Source organism: Numida meleagris, chromosome 3 (assembly GCF_002078875.1).
Source record: "Numida meleagris isolate 19003 breed g44 Domestic line chromosome 3, NumMel1.0, whole genome shotgun sequence".
Classification (NCBI taxonomy): domain Eukaryota; kingdom Metazoa; phylum Chordata; class Aves; order Galliformes; family Numididae; genus Numida; species Numida meleagris.
The window spans coordinates 15,302,713-15,313,109 of NC_034411.1; the positions used below are offsets into that span (position 1 = coordinate 15,302,713).

Genomic DNA, 10,397 nt, shown 5'->3' on the forward strand with positions numbered 1-10,397 from the left:
GCTGAACGAAGGCTCAAGATGGTGTCAAGCAGCTGAACTTGCCATAAGGAAGGGTTCAAGGCCCAAGCCAGAAATGTTCTCGTGTGCAGTCATGACAACACCTACTGGAAAGGACTCACAGAATGTGTTTAAAAAGGGGATTTAAGATTAGATATGGTTCTTCATATTAAAAAAAAAGAAAAAAGAAAAAAAGACTGCTGGATGTTTTAGAGCCTCAACTATTCAGGGCCTTTGGATCACAAAGCCACCTCTCACAGCTGGTGATATGCAGTCTGATATTGATGTACACACAGCATTGCCCATCTTTACACTGCCTAATGTGTGTCTGCAGCACAGAAACCAGAAGCTGCAGCTGAAAGCAATGCAATGCTTTCCATCTGTGGAGGTAGAAATCATACAGAAGCTAGTAGCCTCATACAGCAAAAGGCCAATTTTGGGGTGATTTTCCCTCCAGCAAATAGGAAGAGCCCTTAAGCACTGGATTGCAGGGGTTGGCTTCAAGCATGCTGAAGTGCACCTAAGCAGCTGAGCCTCCTCTCCTTCCTTCCTGTAAACACTCAGAGAAGTGCAAAAGTTGCGTTTAATTTGAGCAATCCTTATTTGCACACTTCCTGCAAGAACTGCCAGCTTGCAGGGCTGAATCCTCAGGAAAAGCCAGCATGGCTTCACCAAGGGCAGATCATGCCTGACCAATCTGGTGGCCTTCTATGGTGCAGTGATGGCATCAATGGATGAAGGGAGGGCAACTGATGTTGTCTACGGGGATTTGTGCAAGGCCTCTGATGTGGTCCCACACCACATCTGCAGTGGAAGTGCTAAGTCACAGCTTGAACCAGTGATTGAGCACCTGGTGGGAAGGCAGGGCCAACCCAGGGGAGCTCAGGTGCAAGCAATGCTCCTGAGTGACTGGAAGGGGTGGAGCCAGGATCCATCCCTTCCCAGACCTCATTTAAGGGTTGGCAGTGGAGGGGAGAGTATCTCTCTGAAGCTTCCTGTGTACCTGATGCCTTTGGAAGGTAAGGTGCCCCCTTGTCCCTGGTGGGTTTGAATGGTCATTTATTCTAATGGATCGAGTGTTGGTTGGACGGTCACAGCTCTGGCGCTGTTGCCCAGAGAAGCTGTGGTGCCCCATCCCTGGATCCAGGCCAGGTTGAATGGGACCCTGCACAGCCTCATCTACTGCCTCATTTAGTGGTTGGTAAGCCTGCCTTCAGCAGGGGTTGGAACTTGATCTTTTAAGCCCCTTTAAACTCAAGCCATTCTGTAATTCTATGAAAAGCCAACTTCAGAATTTCTATTTCACAGAAAGACAACTGCAAACAGTCTATGTGATTGCAAGATTCATGACTGATGGCTGCCCTGGGTAACTGTGTGTCATGCAGCACAGAATCTGGCTGCTGGAGGATGTGTTGCTGAAGATGCTGGTAGATAATTTGGGATGGTGAGGTCTTTCCAATGCTGTTTCCCTCTCTCTGTGGAGAGAGAGAGGGAGTTTTTAACAAGAGAAGCATGCTCTGACAACGCTAGCCCCTGGGAGGTTTCTCCTGTGCCCCACTGCCTGTGAGCAGGGCTGTGGCATGTGCCTTGCTGCTCTCATAATTACATCTTCAGGGAGAAGTAAGCAGTTACTGCTGTGACTTTCAGGAGCATTCTTATCTCAATTCATACCCAAGTCCATCATAGTCCCTTGGTGCTTTAGTGGTGTTTTCTCTGCTGCTTGACTTTAGAATGATGTCTTTAACTTTTAAACAGCTCTGTGCCTCCCCAACTGTAGGCTGATGTAGGATTTGAGTTCTGATGCTACAAACCCATTTGAAGGCAATTTGCTCACAAGCTTATATACCTGGTGAAGAAACCCCACTTGTTAAATTCTCAGTGAGAGATGAAGCATGTTTCTGCATGGTATCAGCTAGAACAGCAGTAAGCAAATATTTCTGCAGTCAGCCTAGCTCTTAGCCTGCAGTGTTCACTTTCTAGGAGCCTGGAAATGAGCACATAAAAGAGAGCAGATGCTCTCTTGTCTCTTTTCCCATTTGCTAGGAAGATAGGGAAAGATCTTTCCTGTTCAGGAGGGCAGTGAGGACAGCAGACTTCTGTAAGATCATGGGATCGTTCAGACTGTCAAGGACCTCAGGAGGTCTGTAGGCCAAGATGAGTCAACAGGGAATTTGGAGCAGGTGCTTTGGGCAATGTCCTTTAGGGTGTTGAAACTCACTAAGGATGGAGACTCCACTACCTCTCTGGACGACTCATTCCAGGGCACGTGGAATGTTGGGTTCCATATCAATAACAGCCTCCCTGTAGGTACGGGGGGGGCTGTTATGTCCCCCTGAAACCATCCATTCCCCAGATGGTGGGGGTGAGGGGGGAATGCAGCTTTTCCAGTGCTGTCTTATGGGGCAAGTGCTCCACCCCAGAGCACAGGATGAGCACTGATGGGGAGGCATAGGCAGCAGCAAACATGACTTCTCTCTTGGCTCTGCTGCTCAGCTGCTGCATGGTTTGGGGCAGCTGGCCACAGCTGGCAAGTCTAGCATCCCTTCATTTCCATTTGTGCTGTTTAGTACAGTGGACTGTGCCACCAGATACAGCCTCAGGGTTCTGTGCTGTGGTCCTGGATTTTTAAAAATTGGTTTGGGAAGAAATTACGTTTCATACAGTGGGTGTTGAGGCAGAGAAGTCCAGATTACAGGTGGGGGCAGGAACAATTCAGTATAATTCAACTTCAGGTGGCTCAGTAATAAAAGAGGAAAATATTTGTGTGGAGATTTTAAAGATAATATGAAAATTTGAGAGGAAAAAATACGGGGAAATGCTACCTCAATCAGTAATTCATTTATTCTTGTTTTCCCAAAAGAACAGGGAAGCAGAGTTGTGTGGTTTTTGTGTTATTTATTATGTAACTACTTAAACTCTTTAGCAATTGGTTACATTTCTTACACTCCATTCAACTTAGTCTTCCTGCAAGTATTTAAACTTCCTGCAGATCCTTCTGAGCCTGTCCCCTGGCAAATCCAACCTCAATAGGTCAATAATTGTGTTGCCAGTTGAACATGAAAGATTTAAGGGTTGACTTGGGGAAAACAAGATGACTTATTTTGTGAGTGTGTGGATCTACTGGCTGAAACTTACTACACAATGTGATTATTTTTGACAACTACCAACATATGCCTTTAGAAAAGGGACAATATGGCACATCATTGCATGTGTGTGCATTGCAGTCATTCTGAGAATGGGTACAACCAACATCCATACTGGTGGGTCAGTGCTGCTTCCCTTGCTCTCAACAGCTGGTGCTAAATACATAAACAGAACTAGAGTCAGGCAGAACTGTTGTTAGGATGTGATGAGGATCTCAAACATATGAATTCTGCTGCTTGCCTGCTCCTGAGAAACACCAGAGAATAGGATAAGAAAGGCTGTCTTAGATTTCTTTCTAAACTTTGCCCTAGGGAGAATGGTGTATTTTTGCCTTTTTTTTTTCCCCCAAGGTATTGAAGGTGAAGTCTTCCATCAGAGGAGGAAAAACTCCACAGTGTTGTGCACTGCCACCAAAATGCTGATTACACTCTCTGTGAAAATCATGTATTTTTAAAGCTAACAGATACAGAAAAGATGCAAGCAACTCTTGGTGTTGGCTAGCCCTTAACACCAGCTCCGGGAACACAAGCTCTTGGCATGCAGTTAGCTGCTGAGTGTCTCCTGCCTTTGTCTTGCACCTGCATCAGGGGACTGATGGAAGCGGGACAAGGGACTCAGCACCTGGCTGTGATGTGACTGAAAGCAGAACTACCAGCTGACTCTGCTACCTCGCTTCCCAAGTCCTCTCCAGGATGCTTCTGAGTGTGCCGAGCATGCATAACTCTAGTCTGTCCTCACTGCAGCTCTGGTACCCTTTTCTCCTCCATGTTGCTGGGGGAAAAACCCAACAAAACAGTGCCTCAGCTGCTCACCGTGCTGTGATGATTAGCATTTTCACTGGCTTCCCATGAGTTTCTCTATGTGAGAGCATCTGTACCCATCCATCACCTTCTGTATGGGAAGGAGGAGGGCTGCTCAGGAACTGGCCTGAAGCACTGCCACCCTGATTTATGGATTGGAGGGGTTATCAGTCACCCTGGACAGGGAGGCTGTGACTCAGAGCTCAAATCTAATGCTGTGAGGGAGGAGGGCAGGTCATCTACAGAACCTAGGGACCTGTTCCTCTCTGCCTTTTGTTGAAGTGTGTTTCCAGGTGAGTAGAAGAGCTGCTCTGCAGAAAGCAAGCCTAGATGTGTGCTGGGAAAAGATGCCTCTCTCCCCATCAAGAGGGAATAGAGTAGGTGTACCCTTCAAAGGAGACATTTAGTCTGTAAGAAATATTCCCACACTAATGATTTCACCTTCCTGCCCCAACCGTAACCGTAATTAAGTCGACCCAAACGAAGCAGGGTTCATATCTTTGAACTGTCTAGAGGCTTTGCTGAGTTCTCCACAGTCTTCAAAGACCCACAGAGCAGTTACTGACAACTGAATCTGATGAGGCACCGGGTGAGTCCTGATGACACCCATGCCATGACTGCTGCAGGTTGCTCTTGTCTTTGGGTCACAGTTGTTATTTTGTCCATGACTTTTGATGTGTTTCTGGTCTCTTCACCTCTTTGTATCATGGTTTCTCACCTCTAAAGAATGGTGATGCTTCACAGTTTAACAGGGCATAGAATTACAAGTATTAGACTGTGAGGGTTTCAGAGCAGGAAATATCTGTCATAGCTTCACAACAATTAGCCACTCCAAGCTTGTAAGTAATGCGCATAGTTGCTACCTATGTATATAAGCTGTCAGCTTTGGTTTATTTTGAGGAAGCTTCCAGCCACAGAGTTATTAATATGGTATGTAGAGATTTCTTCTAGTAAATATCTGTAGTTTTGTTCTCTTTAGTAGATTGTTATGACCAAAGTTTTGTACTCATCTGCTGCCAAGTTTAGGAGTAAAGGCTCTCAAGAGGGGTAATTCTGTGGGGGAAGAAAAGCAGTTTCTGGCTAAGTGTTGAGAAATACTCTGCAATCTGCTCAGGCTACTGAGTTTCAGAACTATCAAATATTTGTATCAAATCAATTATGAACAGTGTATGGATCCCAACTTATTTCCCATGTGATTTCAGTTCCTTTGAAGCAAGAAATAAGTTTATAAAAGGGATGATCAATCAGTGCATCACTGGGGAAGAGCAACGAAAACTCGCTGCATTATGCCTTTGGAACAAATAGCACAGACCAGCTAGAGACTTTTATGGAATGGGAAGCTGCTTTCAGTGAGGGGGAGCAACTCTGGAGCACCTAATACAGTTGTATGAGGAAGATAGGCACTGAAATTTAGGAAAGCTTAATAAAGAAGATGGTAAGGGGAGTTTGCTTGTCTGTATTCTATTGGCATCTTTGAAATAACTGGAAAACCCATCCCCAGGCAGCAACGTAATTCAACTCTCACTGGAATTCGGCTCTCACCAATAAGTCCTGATGCTTAAGGAGAAAAGCAAAGAACAAAAAACTGCCTTAATTTTATTGCGAAGTCTGTAATTTGGTCATACCCTTCATGCATTACGAATGTCCTCTCCTCTTCCTTTGGAATGCAGAACCCCTGTGGTTAGAGGTCCCTGTCCTCTGCCTGGGCTGGAATGGCTGTTGTGGCAGCCTATTGTTTCAGGTCTGAATGTACAAATGATTGTCCAAAGACCTCTGTGATGAATATGCTGCTGGAGGCTTCTGCTGTAGTGGGGTGCTCAGAGGTCGTGTGCTTTCCTTTCCTCACCAGCCTGAAATCACACTGACTGTGAGAAGGCAGGAGCAGTTCCCCGGGTTCTTGTAGGAAACTTTAAATGTACTCAGCTGCCAGCTTTCTTCCAAGGGGAAGAAGGGTTTGTGTGCAGGGAAGGTGGTCAGCTTACATCACTGTAGCACCAGTGGTGATTCCAGGACCAAGCCAGCCCTGGTACAGAAACAAGCAGGGTGTGGTAGTTTTAAGCCTCATAGAGCTGTACATCCTGAGCCCTGCAAGCAGGACATGGAGCATGTTGGCTACATCTGCAGGATGGTAGCTGTGGACCACCTTGGTGATGAAAGGAGGGCAGAGAAACACCTCACGGTGAACATCAGGTCTGCCTAGGATCTGAGTGCTCCTCCAGGTTACGAGTTAATACAATCATAGAATCACAGGATACCCTGGGTTGGAAGGGACCCACAAGGATCACTGAGCCTAATTCCTGGCTCCACACAGCACTGCCCAAACCCGATGTCTGAGAGCAGCATCCCAGCGCTCCCTGAGCTCTGGCACTGGGGCTGTGCCCACTGCCCTGGGCATCCTGTTCCTGGCCTCTCCTCTGCTCTGGGCTGAGCAACCCCAGGGGCCTACGTGCTCCTCACACACCTTGTCCTCCAGACCCTTCTCCATCTTTGTAGCCTTTCCCACGTTCACACTGCTATCTGCCGAAGATGTACCTAACAAGACTCTCTTTTGGCAAACCCTTCCATGCCTACACTTGCAGAGGAGAAAGCAAGCCAGTAGAAATTTGACCATGTCTTTTCTTTTCCTGCCTTTTTCCTCTACTTGTCCCCTTTAAGGCCAAGTAGATCACTACCATACAGATGATCATTACCTGCAGCAGGTAAATTGCAGGAAGTAGAGCTGAAGAGAACTCAGAAGGTCACTCCTTGTCCCATTGCCTCCAAGCAGCATTAGCTCTCTGTAATCTGTTCCAGCTTGCTTGCTCTTAAAAGCCAGCAGTGCCAGGTATTGAGCACAGTAACAAGGAAGTCTCAGCCTTCTCTGGGATTGAAAGCACTCTGTAATCTAAGCTGCATAAATATTACATTTCTTTACCTTTCTATAAACAGATGTACAAAGGCTTGCAGGGATTCTGCAGGTCTTTGTGTGGGGAAAAAGCAGACTGAGATGTCTGGAGAGCAAGCACAAAGTGAAGGTGCAGAGCTCGGGCTGCAGGTGAGGATGCGCTGGTCCCCTGCACAGCAGCTGGTAGCTCCCTGAAATCTAAAGATCAGTGGAGCTTTCTCAATTGGGAATCCAACCTTGTCTCTTTGACATTACTTATTTATAAAGGACTCTGCTATTTAATATCTTAGGGCTGCCACTGAATTGATCAACTGGCTGGTTCAGCAAAAAAATAGAAGTTCATTAACCCTCCTGGTGCTCTCAGTGTGGGAGTGCCCAGCTTGCAATCTCTGCAATATTTGAGTAGGCAGCCACCCCATCACAGCTGATTTCTCCCGAGAGCAGTAGTCTAGCACACAGATTCTTTTTGTCTTCTTCCCTGGACATCAGCAGGGCCCATTGATTTACCACCGAATATCACTGCAGTGGGGATAGTTCTCAGCCTATACCCTGTGATAAGACTTAAAGTCGTTTTGTTCATTGTATGAGGTGTTATTTGTATAAGAACAGGCTCACGGCTAGGGATGGGAAGATTGGGAGCCTTCTTTGTTCATTGTAAAGGGAAGTGCTAACGACCTGGCGGTTGGGGGTACAGGCTGCGGACAAACATCTTGATCTTGTGACTACACTTGCAAGAACATGAACATCCTGTTTCGCCACTTCACCTCCCCTCTCCTAGATTGAACAAACCAAGGACAAGGAAGACTGTGATGACACCTAGCAACAGGGAAGCGCAGCCCAGAAGGCGAACAAACATACTTGAATCCACATCAACCCGGAACTGAGGGACTATAAAAGCTGGGAACCGCGGACAGAGTTTGCGCCATTTTGAGGAGCTGCGACTCCTTGGCGCCCAGCGCCGCGTTTGCTTTTGTTTTTGCTTACTCAATTAATAAAACATTTCCCTGCGAGCTGATTTGATACAGTCTAATTTATAACATACCCCTCATCTCTCAAGCAGGCAAGAGAGAGAGTGCAGTGTGGATGGGACAAGCAAGGGTCTAGGGGATGCAATTTGTGGCTTTCTCCCCACAACTCTCTGTGGAGATAGCGGGTTGGTCACCTCTTGCTGCTGAGTGAGCACAAGCTTCATGATGGGAGGTGGCAGCACAGAAGGGAAGTCATCAGAGGGACAGAGGGGGCTGCAGACACAGGACTGGCAGTGGCCGGGGCTGGAGCAGGGAGTGGCAGGCTGTGGTTGTGGGCTGCCACTTTTTCATTAGAAGAAATGAATATTGTTGTTGGCACATAGGGCTCCCTGCTTCGATGAGGAGAACCATACCGCGCAGAAGGGGGATGAGATTTGTGTGTTGGAAAAGCAAGTAGGAAGGAAATAACTCTGGTAGCCACAGATGGCTCCTTTCATCTATAAGCACTTCTGCAAGATACCTGGAAGCACTGATTCTCTCAGAAGAAATTCAGGTGTCTCCAAATGGAGTGAGGTTCCTCTCTACTACTAGCATCTCAGGTTGATCTCAGGTTATTTTCCTTCACATCCCTTGGGCCACATTAATGTTTCTCTTCATGCTCAGCTAAGCAGCTGATCGATTCTTCCTGGGGCTTTCCCTGTATTGGCGCAGGCAGGGACTGAGCATCACCCAGAGCACAAAAAGTCAATGAGCACTGCGAGACACTCAGCTGCCTACAGGCAGAATATTTCCTTTTCCAGCTACTTTGCCCAAAGCTCCATCACTCTGACAGCAGGAGGTGGTGCCTTGTTGCCTCCGAACTGGAAGGTCTGAAAGAGGAGAGGATGGAGATCCTGCATCTAGCACCAGTTCTTCAGCTCTTGTTTTCATCCATCTGCGGTCTGGGCAGCCTGAGGAAAATGTGTCCCTCATCCTGTGGCTTCCAGGGGTTGGTGGGATGGTTGAGGGATCATTCCTTTCAACACTAATGTGTCTTCATACATTGGAAAACATCTGTTCATCAGTTACAGCTTTTGTGATCTTACACAACGCTTACACATGCATTGCTGTGTTCATGTGCAGGCATACAGTTATGAAAGCAGATGGTTTGTTGAAAACATAGTAGTCCTTCACTTAGGCAGAACTGACTTGGCAGCCCTACTGAATAGACTTTAGGAATTCTTGGTTTTAAAAAAGGCTCTTTGTGGAACGTAGCCTCTAACCAGGACATCAGACTTCATAATTTTTGGTGGGATTTTCTGAAGTGCCTCAGGTTTGTTGGAAGGACATTTCTTATCCTTAATGACTTAGGCTCCTAAATTATTTAGGTGCCTTTGATTATCTTACCAGTAATCCCAGTGAGGACCAAGCCAGGATCTCTAACAAGCACCGTGCTGCAGTACCCACCCTTTGTGTCCCGGGAGTGGCTGTGCTGGTCGGGAAGGGAGCTGGTTAAACCTGCATTGCTCACCTACCCAGAGATAACCATCCCGAGTGCTTCCCATTGCTTTTCCTCCTGCATAAAGATGTAAAACCCACTCAATGAATGCACAGCAATGAAAGTCTGAAATTTTTGTACAGGGAATTCCCACAGTAAAATACTGGTAGTTTAGTGATACCCTGTCCTAGAATGAACTGGGGTCAAAAGTTTTCAGTATATGCCATGGGACTTTAGGTTCAGTATCTCAAGACAATTCCTTAATGCAGTTGTCTCCTTAAAGACCTAACAAACACTTGTATGGCCCCCTGCAGTGTTCACAGCTGGGTGTGAATTTAGCCAGCAACCAGCAAATGCAAATCTTTGGCTCAAGCATGTGGGGAAATGACGTATGTGCTGAACAGTGAAACGTGCACGTTTTTGTAATATTTGTGCCTCTTAAGTCCAGGCAGAGATCTTCCCAGAGAAATGCAGTATGCACTCCACAACCTTTACTGCAAAACATTAACACGGCAGCCACCACTGCAAGTGGTACTGTGCCTGCTAAGACTACTCAGCAGTACTGAACGTATTATTGCATCTCTCTTTTACTATTCTTGAATGAATAGCTCGACCCTCTCCCTGACTTTGCAAAATCAGTAAGAAGGCCATAGCAGCAATCCATGTGATTCTCTCCTAAATGATCTCATGGGGTCAAACACAAATCAGTACGTGGAGTGCTTACCATTCTTACAGCAGGAACTGAGCAGATAGGAGTTTATTTTCTGACAGCACTATCGGAGCACACAATCTCAGCCTGCATTCCAACTGTAGTAAATAGGAAGCTTTTCAGAGAGCAGCTTTTGCCATCAGAAATCACAGTTTTTGGAAAGCAAATGCTTTTATGAAAGCATGTTGATTTTGATTATGTTTGAAATGGCAAGAAAGGTTGCAGTGAGTCCTTAATTTGTCGTTTTCCTTTAAACAATGCCAGCATGCTCTTTCTGAAAATTCTTGCCTTGACTTCTCCACAGATGTTAAAAGGAAACAACACCATAACACGCATAAGATTGAGCACATATAAAATGCACTACCATGGAATTGTAGATTTTCCTCCTCAGACCAAAGTAAATGATATTTAACAGTTA

General features: G+C 46.2%; 1 long non-coding RNA gene across 1 annotated transcript; it reads left to right on the forward strand.

Moving 5' to 3' along the window:
- Positions 968 to 7,827, forward strand: LOC110397017. Its single transcript, XR_002437465.1, has 3 exons — positions 968 to 1,016; positions 1,306 to 1,424; positions 3,492 to 7,827. It is a non-coding gene; the product is annotated as an uncharacterized LOC110397017 (long non-coding RNA).